Source organism: Tamandua tetradactyla, chromosome 9 (assembly GCF_023851605.1).
Source record: "Tamandua tetradactyla isolate mTamTet1 chromosome 9, mTamTet1.pri, whole genome shotgun sequence".
NCBI lineage: Eukaryota > Metazoa > Chordata > Mammalia > Pilosa > Myrmecophagidae > Tamandua > Tamandua tetradactyla.
This window is the reverse complement of record NC_135335.1, coordinates 31,071,231-31,084,836: the sequence shown is the minus strand read 5'-3', so window position 1 is coordinate 31,084,836 and position 13,606 is coordinate 31,071,231. Positions and strand designations below refer to the sequence as shown.

Genomic DNA, 13,606 nt, shown 5'->3' with positions numbered 1-13,606 from the left:
TCAGTTGATGTTAGTTCTAATCCTTCAAGCTGTTTGTATCTGCTTTATAACAGTTACTGTACTAATCTTTCTGCAAGATGGGGTGGGAGGTGGTGACAGTTTACGTCCCCCAAGAAAAAGTCTTAGTAAGAAATAAATGCTCTTTAGTTAAAAAAAAAAAACAAAACAAAAACTAGTGTTAAATAAGGTGAAGATAAGAAAACCATAAAAGACTTAATGGGTGGTTGTAAAAACTTATGACAAAGTCTACACTTAGATCACTTTGCAAATCTTGCGTTCACTTTACAGAAAAGGAGTGTGGAAACCACACAATGCATTGGGGCATGGCCTATAGATAAAAGACAACTCAGTACTCCCACTGGAGGGCTCGCACTGGAAGAAAAGATGGGCTGGGAAGAAAGTGTTGCTGCAAGTGACGGACAGAATAAAGTCCAGGGATCCCTGTCATGATACCAAAGCAAAGAAAAATCAGCTGATTAATCTGCTGCCCAAAAATGTGCAACAGATTTAAAGTAACTTATCGGGGTTTTCTCCAGAAAAATATAACTGGTGAGCACTTTTGTGACACTATTGAAGTTATTAAAACCTTTTATAAGATGCTACCAAAAGAAATAATCACACAAAAAAGGAAGAAGTGCACAATTGGATAGAAAAAAGTCAAAATGGGGTAAGTGTAACTGCCTGCTGTGATGCTACCTGAACTTGCAAAAGGCAACTTTTTGTTACTGACAAATAAAAAAACCCTAGAGTTTATAAAAATTTCAGTTCTGATCAAGAAGAAAGAATATAAAATGTAGCTTATTTTACTGACCTGAGACCAGATGGATTAAAGATAACATATAGATTATGTGGAATTGATTGGCTAAGTGACAATGTGGAAACTGGAAATCATAGATGATACAGAATTATATGTGCTTCAAAAAAATAGCATGAAGAAGAGGAGATGGGCTCAAATTCAGAACACAAAATGGGTCATGTAGCCAACATGTCCTAGATGTGTTTTCTGCTATACTGAGCTGTGGCCTGAACCAAATGCTAATAACGTGGAGCTAATCAAAAGGGAAGCACAGCGTCATGCACATTGTATTTCCTCCCATAAACAACTCTGCATTTTTTATTCTATTAAATAAATATACATGAGTATGTTTTAAGTTAAAATATTGTGCTTAAGTTATAAATATGCCTTTTTAAGAAATGATTCTCTGTTTTAAGGGACTTCTTTGATTAACCAACCACAGTCCAATCTCAGGGGACAAGAAATCTTTTTCTACTACAGTTATAAAAACAAACACAAAGGAAACAAAACAAGGTTATTACATTCTAGCTAGATACTATTAGCTGCTGAAGGTTCTGGGCCTTGTTTAAAAGCTAGGGAAACGTTGAAGACACGATAGTGTCTATTTGAAACATTTTTTCTGAACTTAATCTTAATCATTTAAAGTTTAGGGGAGGAGCTCCACATGTTTCTGTCACATCCAGTCTCTCCTTGCCTACCAAGGGGGCATGAGTGCCTCCTGTTGCAGGCTTCATCCTCGTCCTTGAGGCCCTCAGCTACTCCCTCACGTTTCCCTGCTGTGGCACCTGAAGCCAAGCAGGATAAAGGACCTAGACCAAGAAGAGGTGGCTGCAGGGAGGAGTCCCAAAGTGAGCCCACTGCCTCCAGGTTTCCCCTGCCACATCTCAGGGGTCACAGGACTCCTGTCACACTGTTCTAGGAGAACATTAGCCTCTTCAGTCTCCTCTCTGGATTTTTCCCCGCTACCTCTCTACATTCCTAGGTTTCTCCTCTCTTGGGGGAAAAAACCCTCTTGCTTGATCCCACTGCCACTTCCAGTCAACATCTAACTTCTTGTTCCATTCACATTTCACAATGAATACTGCTTCTGTTTCCTCACCAGGAGTCTGGTGAGGAAACCACTTCTGTCTCCTTCACTTTCAAGTCAACGAGCATTTATTACACACCTCCTCTGTGGAGGCTCTGTGGAGAGGGGCCAGAAGAACAAAGCAAGGGCTCCCAGAGCAAGAATGGTAAGAGGCTTACCCACAACCCCCAAACCTTTATTCTCCACGGGCCCTCAGATGGTCCTCGGCCTCTTTGAGAGGCCCTCCACCTCCTCCCTTCTCATGCACTCTCAGAGCCCATTTCTTCTAATCCTGGGCTCCTCTCTGCCAGTGTCTCCAACAAGCTGCACCAAGGCTTCTCTGTGGTTCATTCTTAAATCTGTGCTTTTAGCCAGGACACCTCTCCAGTACTCTGGCCCCATCCCACCATCAGCCAGCAGGCTGTTTCCCAGCCTTAGTTTCCTGATTTCTGGTCATGGTACAATAGTCCTCTGGCCTCTTGTGTCCAAAAATTCTGAGGCCATCTCTGACAACAATGTACCTAATTGGCCATTGCATTTTTTTGGTTCTTCCCATGGAATTTGACTCTAGCCTATTTCCCAGTGGTCATTCTCAGTGAGTATCACCTTGGCCAGGCCCTTGTCACTCCAGGCCTCCTGCTGCTTGAGTGACCTTCCAGCTGTACCACTGGGAAGGATCCTTTTCCTCTAATGCAACCAGGGACTCAGAGCCTGTCCAGGAGGAAGCCAGGCTGGTCCACAAGGTTCCAGACTCTCCCACATTGACTCACCTCACCAAACACCCTAGACAGTTTGTGTAAAAGCTCGAGCCTTGCCCAGAGCCAAATCACCTGCTCCACTAGCCTCCTTCCACTCACTCCTCTGCCTATTCAAACTTTTTGAGGAAGAAACCCAGGATGAATTTCCATGCCACAGCTCACCTAAGCTGCTTTGCCTCTCTTCGCCTCCATTTCCCTGTGAAAAAGGAGACCTATGTCACAGGATCATGTCGCAGACCAAATAAGTGAAAGTATGGGAAAGTATGTGGAGCTTTTCTGGGGCAGTTCTAGCTGCCTGTAAAACATGGGCCTGTTGCTGAGATGGGACAGACATCCGTTCTGACTGGTTGTTGCCTCTGATCCATGGGATGTATTCTGAATACCATCCCAGCTCAGTTATCACTTGCCCTTCACGTTCCTGATGCCCCAGGCCAGAAGCAAATTCTCCATCCTCAGAAACCACATTTAGTCACATGCTGCTCTAACGGAGCCACATCAGTACTGACCTTTACCTGCAAAGCAAATCGCCTTTCTTCACTGCTTAGTCCTCCCTGCCTAACTAGACAGTGGTCTCAGTTCAATGGATCCCCACCAAACCGCTCCTGGCCTAGCTGGAAGGGATCCCTTTAAGAAAATCAGATTTTTTTTCCTCATTAAAAGATGAGAGGGATAAGAGCTGCCCTGGGATGTGTAGGCAGGATGCAGTCTGGCTTGCCAAGCCTTTGAACCACTCCAGTTTATTTCACCTTTATTTTCAGCCAACCAAGTTACTCTAGAAGGATGCTATCATGACTACTGCCCAGAAGAAAAGATTTTTCAGTCTTTACAAGCCAAAGATAAACCGAAGTATAGAGGTCTGTTGGATGTGTGGGGCTGAGTGCTCCATTTCTCAATTCACTGATAGTAAATCCTATGAAAAGGACTTCCAGGCTGTTTTGGATTGCATGAAACTTGTTCAGAAGATATCTGCAATGCCTGTGTCCTGCTTGGGAAAAACCAGAAGATGCCAGCAGGATAAAAAAAAACTGGAATCATGTGGTAGATGCAAAGGGCAGGACCCAGTCTAAAAGACTACAGTGAAGCCAAAGAAAGTGAAAAAATCTGTCTGGGAACAGGATAAAAAGCAACCAGATCAATAAACTGAAGAATTTAAATGTTACAATTCTGAGGCTTACGATTCCACCTCATGGGCCTTCCCAGCCCAGTCTGCTTGTTACCATTACCAGTCAGAAGATGGCTCAGATACCAAGAGGGCTTCTGGCTCTACAGGACACCAGTTTTTTTCTTTTTAGATCTCACATACTGGAAAGGCAGAAAATACATTGTGGGTTTGGGGGAAGTCCTCACTGACCCATAACTAGTCAAGTCTTCGTGCAGCAATAAGAAAGCAGCTGCTGAAAAGCCGGGGGAGCAGGGCCAGAGTCTCTACTCATTTCCGGTCAGGAATGGGGACTGAGGTTTATGTAGAAGAGGAAAAAAAAATTAATTTTAGAAAGACAACAAGGCAACAAAGCGATCTTCCTATTTTTAACTTGGACACTTGCTATTCTGCCAAAGATAATTTCCAGAATGGTTTTGAATGAGTTATTCCCCCAACCCCAACCCCCCAGTTCCATAAACTGTGAAGGCAGTGTCTAGTTTACTAAAAGAAAAAGAGAAGTGTACATAATATTTAAGATGATAAGTATTTCATAGGAAATTTGAACATTGCTGTAAAGTACTCTTTAAGTCTTTTTTTTTTTAATCCCCTTCTTGTGAATGAAATTACAGGAATTTCAGGGGATAGAGATCGGATTTACTGTATGATAAACCAAATGGAGTTTTAGTCTTTTCTATATTGAGAAACAATGGTTGGGGCATTTTTTAAGATGGATGGCTACACTTGTTTTCCCTCACAATAGTAAAAAATTATAGCTCAATAATATGAACTTGTCACTAGAGGTGTTTGTCAATAATTTTGAAATATTAAGGTCTTGCCAAGGTTTTAATGATTTAAACTTGTACTTTTGAAATATTAAGCAGAACAGATTAAGCTTTCTGGGACAAATATCTTGAAAGAAAAAGAAATAACTAAATATAGAGAGAGGCAACTTGACTATATTTGCTGCATCCTGGCCCATCTTCTTCCTTATTAATATTTGATACAGACTTTAATGTATAGAAAACTTCTAAAGCAGAATCAAAGCTCTACTTGGGGAAATAGCAAGGTTTCAAGATAAGGGATCTTCTATAAATAGTACCAAAGCACTGCCACATAGTAGAGAACACACACTATTAAAATGTCTGAAAAATAAAGGGTGCATGTCTTCAAGATGGCGCAAAACAAAGGTTAATGCTTCTTGGGGCACATTTCTTAGACGGCTTGCCGAGTGTGTACATAACTGACTTTTGTTTATGTTATATGACTCTTAGGTGACTTCACTAAAAAATAGCACAGAGACTTCTGGAGAAGATGGCGGTTTAGTAAGACGCACGATCTTAGTTCCTCCTCCAGAACAGCTACTAGGGGAGTAGAAACGATACAGAACAGCTCCTGGAGTCACGACAGAGATAAAAAAGACAGCGTACCCCATCCTGGAAGAGCTGACTGGCTGAGAGAACCCGCTTCAGTGAGATCGCCGAGGGGTGCGGGCTTCCCTGGGCGGGGCGGCAAGCGGCCGGTGTCCCTCCCTTCCTTCTTCCCGTGCCAGATGGCAGAATTGGGCAGGCGGTCCCCTCAAGCCGCGGAGGCTGGCGCCCCCACCACGCGCGGCCCCCCGGACCAACTGAGAGAATTGGATCGGAAATTCCCAGGCCGCGGAGAACAGTGACCCGGGGGGTCCCTTCCAAACACGTGACTCCCCGGTCCGGCTGGGAATGGTGCACTCTCCCGGGCGCGGGCGGCTGGCGCCCTCCCGCCACGCTTGGCACCCCCGGCCAACCAGGAAATTCGGACGGGCGCTCTCCCGGGCTGCGGCGGCCGGCGACCCTCCCCGCGTTCGGACCCCTGGGCTGGCTGGCACTCTTCCAAGCCGCTTTGGCTGGCGAACCTCCCCCACGGCGAGAGTTTTCCAAAGTTAAAGGACCCACACCACCTTTTACTGGTGGGATCCGCAGACAAACGTGTGCCACAAGCGTCACCTACTGGGTAGGATAAGAAAAACAGAACCCAGAGACTTCACAGAAAAATCTTTCAACCTGTTGGGTCCAACACCCAGGGAAATCTGACTAAATGCCCAGACGCCAGCAGAAGATAACGGATCACGCTCAGAAAACTGAAAATATGGCCCAGTCAAAGGAACAAACCAATAGTTCAAATGAGATACAGGAGCTGAGACAACTAATGCTGAATATACGAACACAAATCGAAAATCTCTTCAAAAACGAAATCGATAAATTGAGGGAGGACATGAAGAAGACATGGGCTGAACAAAAAGAAGAAATAGAAAAACTGAAAAAACAAATCACAGAGCTTATGGAAGTGAAGGATAAAGTAGAAAAGATGGAAAAAACAATGGATACCTACAATGATAGATTTAAAGAGACAGAAGATAGAATTAGTGATTTGGAGGATGGAACATCTTAATTCCAAAAAGAAACAGAAACTATCGGGAAAAGAATGGAAAAATTTGAACAGGGTATCAGGGAACTCAAGGACAATATGAACCGCACAAATATACGTGTTGTGGGTGTCCCAGAAGGAGAAGAGAAGGGAAAAGGAGGAGAAAAACTAATGGAAGAAATTATCACTGAAAATTTCCCAACTCTTATGAAAGACCTAAAATTATAGATCCAAGAAGTGCAGCGCACCCCAAAGAGATTAGACCCAAATAGGCGTTCTCCAAGACACTTACTAGTTAGAATGTCAGAGGTCAAAGAGAAAGAGAGGATCTTGAAAGCAGCAAGAGAAAAACAATCCATCACATACAAGGGAAACCCAATAAGACTATGTGTAGATTTCTCAGCAGAAACCATGGAAGCTAGAAGACAGTGGGATGATATATTTAAATTACGAAAAGAGAAAAACTGCCAACCAAGACTCCTATATCCAGCAAAATTGTCCTTCAAAAATGAGGGAGAAATTAAAACATTCTCAGACAAAAAGTCACTGAGAGAATTTGTGACCAAGAGACCAGCTCTGCAAGAAATACTAAAGGGAGCACTAGAGTCAGATACAAAAAGACAGAAGAGAGAGGTATGGAGAAGAGTGTAGAAAGAAGGAAAGTCAGATATGATACATATAATACAAAAGGCAAAATGGTAGAGGAAAATATTATCCAAACAGTAATAACACTAAATGTTAATGGACTGAATTCCCCAATCAAAAGACAAAGACTGGCAGAATGGATTAAAAAACAGGATCCTGGGCGGGCCGCGGTGGCTCAGCGGGCAAAGTGCTTGCCTGCTATGCCGGAGGACCTCGGTTCGATTCCCGGCCCCAGCCCATGTAACAAAAACGGAGAAACAGAATACAATAAAACAAGAAAATGTTTAAAGATGTTTCCCTTTCTTCCTTCCTTCCTTCCTTCTATCCTTCCTTCCTTCTCTCTGTCTTTCCTTTAAAAAAAAAAAAAAAAAAAAAAAAAAAACAGGATCCTTCTATATGCTGTCTGCAGGAAACACATCTTAGACCCAAAGATAAACATAGGTTGAAAGTGAAAGGTTGGGAAAAGATATTTCATGCAAATAACAACCAGAAAAGAGCAGGAGTGGCTATACTAATATCCAACAACTTAGACTTCAAATGTAAAACAGTTAAAAGAGACAAAGAAGGACACTATATACTAATAAAAGGAACAATTAAACAAGAGGACATAACAATCATAAATATTTACGCACCGAACCAGAATGCCCCAAAATACGTGAGGAATACACTGCAAACACTGAAAAGGGAAATAGACACAAATACCATAATAGTTGGAGACTTCAATTCCCCACTCTCATCAATGGACAGAACATCTAGACAGAGGATCAATAAAGAAATAGAGAATCTGAATATTACTATAAATGAGCTAGACTTAACAGACATTTATAGGACATTACATCCCACAACAGCAGGATACACCTTTTTCTCAAGTGCTCATGGATCATTCTCAAAGACAGACCATATGCTGGGTCACAAAGCAAGTCTTAACAAATTTAAAAAGATTGAAATCATACACAACATTTTCTCGGATCATAAAGGAATGAAGTTGGAAATCAATAATAGGCTGAGTGCCAGAAAATTCACAAATATGTGGAGGCTCAACAACACACTCTTAAACAACGAGTGGGTCAAAGAAGAAACTGCAGGAGAAATTAGTAAATACCTCGAGGCGAATGAAAATGAAAACACAACATATCAAAACTTATGCGACGCAGCAAGGCAGTGCTAAGAGGGAAATTTATTGCCCTAAATGCCTATATCAGAAAAGAAGAAAAGGCAAAAATGCAGGAATTAACTGTCCACTTGGAAGAACTGGAGAAAGAACAGCAAACGAATCCCAAAGCAAGCAAAAGGAAAGAAATAACAAAGATCAGAGCAGAAATAAATGAAATTGAAAACATGAAAACAATAGAGAAAATCAATAAGACCAGAAGTTGGTTCTATGAGAAAATCAATAAGATTGATGGGCCCTTAGCAAGATTGACAAAAAGAAGAAGAGAGAGGATGCAAATAAATAAGATCAGAAATGAAAGAGGAGACATAACTACTGACCTCACAGAAATAAAGGAGGTAATAACAGGATACTATGAACAACTTTACGCTAATAAATACAACAATTTAGATGAAATGGACGGGTTCCTGGAAAGACATGAACAACCAACTTCGACTCAAGAAGAAATAGATGACCTCAACAAACCAATCACAAGTAAAGAAATTGAATTAGTCATTCAAAAGCTTCCTAAAAAGAAAAGTTCAGGACCAGACGGCTTCACATGTGAATTCTATCAAACATTCCAGAAAGAATTGGTATCAACTCTCCTCAAACTCTTCAAAAAAATAGAAGTGGAGGGAAAACTACCTAATTCATTCTATGAAGCCAACATCACCCTCATACCAAAACCAGGCAAAGATATTACAAAAAAAGAAAACTACAGATCAATCTCTCTAATGAATATAGATGCAAAAATCCTCAATAAAATTCTAGCAAATCGTATCCAACAACACATTAAAAGAATTATACATCATGACCAAGTAGGATTCATCCCAGGTATGCAATGATGGTTCAACATAAGAAAATCAATTAATGTAATACACCATATCAACTAATCAAAGCAGAAAAATCACATGATCATCTCAATTGATGCAGAGAAAGGCATTTGACAAGATTCAACATCCTTTCCTGTTGAAAACACTTCAAAAGATAGGAATACAAGCGAACTTCCTTAAAATGATAGAGGGAATATATGAAAAACCCACAGCTAATATCATCCTCAATGGGGAAAAATTGAAAACTTTCCCCCTAAGATCAGGAACAAGACAAGGATGTCCACTATCACCACTATTATTCAACATTGTGTTGGAGGTTCTAGCCAGAGCAATTAGACAAGAAAAGGAAATACAAGGCATCAAAATTGGAAAGGAAGAAGTAAAACTATCACTGTTTGCAGACGATATGATACTATACGTCGAAAACCCGGAAAAATCCACAACAAAACTACTAGAGCTAATAAATGAGTACAGCAAAGTAGCAGGTTACAAGATCAACATTCAAAAATCTGTAGCATTTCTATACACTAGCAATGAACAAGCGGAGGGGGAAATCAAGAAACAAATCCCATTTACAATTGCAACTAAAAGAATAAAATACCTAGGAATAAATTTAACTAAAGAGACAAAAAACCTATATAAAGAAAACTACAAAAAACTGTTAAAAGAAATCACAGAAGACCTAAATAGATGGAAGGGCATACCGTGTTCATGGATTGGAAGACTAAATATAGTTAAGATGTCAATCCTACCTAAATTGATACAGATTCAATGCAATACCAATCAAAATCCCAACAACTTATTTTTCAGAAATAGAAAAACCAATAAGCAAATTTATCTGGAAGGGCAGGGTGCCCCGAATTGCTAAAAACATCTTGAGGAAAAAAACGAAGCTGGAGGTCTCGCGCTGCCTGACTTTAAGGCATATTATGAAGCCACAGTGGTCAAAACAGCATGGTATTGGCATAAAGATAGATATATTGACCAATGGAATCAAATAGAGTGCTCAGATATAGACCCTCTCATCTATGGACATTTGATCTTTGATAAGGCAGTCAAGCCAACTCACTTGGGACAGAACAGTCTCTTCAATAAATGATGCCTAGAGAACTGGATATCCATATGCAAAAGAATGAAAGAAGACCCATATCTCACACCCTATACAAAAGTTAACTCAAAATGGATCAAAGATCTAAACATTAGGTCTAAGACCATAAAACAGTTAGAGGAAAATGTAGGGAGATATCTTATGAAACTTACAATTGGAGGCGGTTTTATGGACCTTAAACCTAAAGCAAGAGCACTGAAGAAGGAAATAAATGAATGGGACCTCCTCAAAATTAAACACTTTTGTGCATCAAAGAACTTCATCAAGAAAGTAGAAAGACAGCCTACACAATGGGAGACAATATTTGGAAATGACATATCAGATAAAGGTCTAGTATCCAGAATTTATAAAGAGATTGTTCAACTCAACAACAACAAAAAGACAGCCAACCCAATTACAAAATGGGAAAAAGACTTGAACAGACACCTCTCAGAAGAGGAAATACAAATGGCCAAAAGGCACATGAAGAGATGCTCAATGTCCCTGGCCATTAGAGAAATGCAAATCAAAACCACAATGAGATATCATCTCACACCCACCAGAATGGCCATTATCAACAAAACAGAAAATGACAAGTGCTGGAGAGGATGCGGAGAAAGAGGCACACTTATCCACTGTTGGTGGGAATGTCAAATGGTGCAACCATTGACAGTGGAAGGCAGTTTGGCAGTTCCTCAAGAAGCTGAATATAGAATTGCCATACGACCCAGCAATACCATTGCTGGGTATCTACTCAAAGGACTTAAGGGCAAAGACACAAATTGACATTTGCACACCAATATTTACAGCAGCGTTATTTACAATTGCAAAGAGATGGAAACAGCCAAAATGTCCATCAACAGAAGAGTGGCTAAGCAAACTGTGGTATATACATACGATGGAATATTATGCAGCTTTAAGACGATGGAATATTATGCAGCTTTAAGACAGGATAAACTTATGAAGCATGTAATAACATGGATGGACCTAGAGAACATTATGCTGAGTGAGTCTAGCCAAAAACTAAAGGACAAATACTGTATGGTCCCAATGATGTGAACCGACATTCGAGAATAAACTTGGAATATGTCACTGGTAACAGAGTCCAGCAGGAGTTAGAAACAGGGTAAGATAATGGGTAATTGGAGCTGATGGAATACAGACTGTGCAACAGGACTAGATACAAAAACTCAAAAATGGCCAGCACAATAACACCTAATTGTAAAGTAATCATGTTAAAACACTGAATGAAGCTGCATCTGAGCTATAGGTTTTTTTTGTTTTGTTTTGTTTTTGTCTGTCTGGTTGTTTGTTTGTCTTTTTTTTTTCTTTTACTATTATTATTACTTTTATTTTTTTCTCTATATTAACATTCTATATCTTTTTCTGTTGTGTTGCTAGTTCTTCTAAACCGATGGAAATGTACTAAGAAATGATGATCATGCATCTATGTGATGATGTTAAGAATTACTGATTGCATATGTAGAATGATATGATTTCTAAATGTTGGGTTAATTTCCTTTTTTCCATTAAATAAAAAAAAAAAAAAATCTAAGTCTAAACCTTCAGGGAGCCAGAAAAGAAATTAGAAACGCTAGAATAGTGAGAGAAATGTGAACAGTTGTTTTATACAAGTAGTACCAAAGGGCTAAAACCTGTTAAACTGCAGTTAGAGTACAATTTGTTTGTAAATATTTGAAACTGTTTTACAATACTTTTCACTCTACCCAAAAAATGACTAAATTGAACTGCTATATAAAATTTATGAGAAATTAAAAAAAAAATTAGCACAATTCAATTTTAGCTCTGGATTACTTCAGTTGTCCTTTGTAAAGGTTTTATCTGTATAGAGTAGGTGTTTGGCTTGTTTTAACCTACTAGGGTTTTTTTCTTTTCTTTTCACTGTTTAAAGTAAAATTCTACTAGAAAAAAAGAGGTGTGTGTGGATGCCGAGTAGGTTGGATTTTGGTGTGGCTTCTTTTAGTTGGGCTTTCTGAACACTGATATGTTAGATAATAAATAAACCCTGAACATGGAGTTCTAAAATCTCCATTAAAGCCTCTCACTTGAACCCAAATCAAAGAACTCTCATTGTCTCACTTCTAAAATTTCAGGGAAAAAATATCACCAGTTCAGACTTTCCATGGGGGGAGAGGCATTTTTCCCTCCCTCATAATAACATGACTCAGGGCTTATTTTTAAAATTGGATTTTAAAAAACTGAACAGTGTAAATAACAATAAGAAGTGAGTTGCTTTTTATACAGACCCTATAGTTTTACATTTCTTAATCTAAACTTAAGATCCTACATCTTTTTCCTTTTTGGAAAACCTACATGCCACCAAATGCACAGACTACACAGTGAGTTGGCTCAGCTCTCACACGGCCTTGAGGTGCATTCCAAGAGTCCCAGCCATTATCATCTTCCTCCTGAATTATATTTTAAATGTTTGCTTGTTTGTTTGGTACATTTTGACTTCACTATCGATGGAAGAATATGCTATAATATGGATCATCTCTACTTGTGCATTTATTTATCTATTACTAGACCTCAACCACAGTCTCTTTTTTTCCCTTCCACCTTTCTTTGCCTGTAGGATATACTGTCTATAGTCACGGGCTTTGTATTAATATATTAAAATCTACAAATATGTTTTGTGCTTTTTATATTGTTGGACTGTTCAACTTTTACTAGGGTATTGAATGAATTTAGTCCTATTAGAAAAGTTAAAAAAAAAAAAAAAAGAGAGAGAGGAAATATCTCCAAGGAGCCAGAGTTCCCTAAGCTGCAACTTAAATCTCAGGAGCTACTCACAGCTCTGAAGGTCAGTGTGACAATATGATACAAATATAAGCTTATGGAAGAGGTTCCAGCCAACACAAACCCCATTCAGCAATCATTTCCAGAGCATTCCCAGACAGGCTGTGCTGGTAAGGCTCAGTTATTTGCCTTGGTAATAGCAAGTACCAGAGAGAGTAGAAAGTTCGGTGAGGGAAGATGGCCTGAGAGGGAAGGCAGGAAGGGAAAAGAATTAAAATAAATAAATAAGTAAACAAGGAATAGTGAGGAGAGGGAAGGAAAAAGAGGTTAGAGAAAGAAGGGGGGAAGAAAAGGAAAGAAGTTTAAAAACAAAAACAGGAAAAGAGACAGAGAAGGAGAAACAAAACACAGAGAACAAAAGGAAGGAAAGAAGTTGACTTGTCTGGACCCAGCCCTGGGCTGGGGACTGTGCCAGGGGCATTCCATGTGATCTCAACACTCCAAGGCATGGGGCGACGACCCCAGTTTTCAGAAATGCCCAGCAACGTGCAGCGTGCACCAGGGGCCCTACGAGTGGCTGCTCTGTAGGACTCAAGGCCAGGTCTCTCCTACAGGAAAAGGAGAGGAGTGGGAGGACGAGAACATTCTTGAGCCCTAAACAGGGGACTCCTGCCACAGAATTCAGCGAGCCAGGGTCCTCATACAAGCCAAGATAAAATACATGCAAGTCTGCTCTGTTTATCCACCATGAGCCTGAGGCTCAGAGGTACAGAGAAGGGGAAAACGTGCACTGAGAATTCCAACGATTAACCATAAAGATTTTGGAAATTCAATTATTTTCTATCCAAACCCTTTTGGGCAATGTATTATAACAAAACACAGAGGGGCATTGGGCCAGATGCCTGGCCTTTTCCCAGGCTCAAGACAAGCAGGCCTTGCCGACTTCCTGAACATGCCACACAGCAGG

The 13,606-nt window shown here is 40.2% G+C and overlaps 1 protein-coding gene across 5 annotated transcripts in view; it reads right to left on the bottom strand.

The window, feature by feature from the left end:
- The window catches only part of EEFSEC (eukaryotic elongation factor, selenocysteine-tRNA specific), a 348,015-nt gene that overhangs the window by 209,364 nt on the left and 125,045 nt on the right, over positions 1-13,606 (bottom strand). The gene's annotated exons all lie outside the window — the stretch shown is intronic.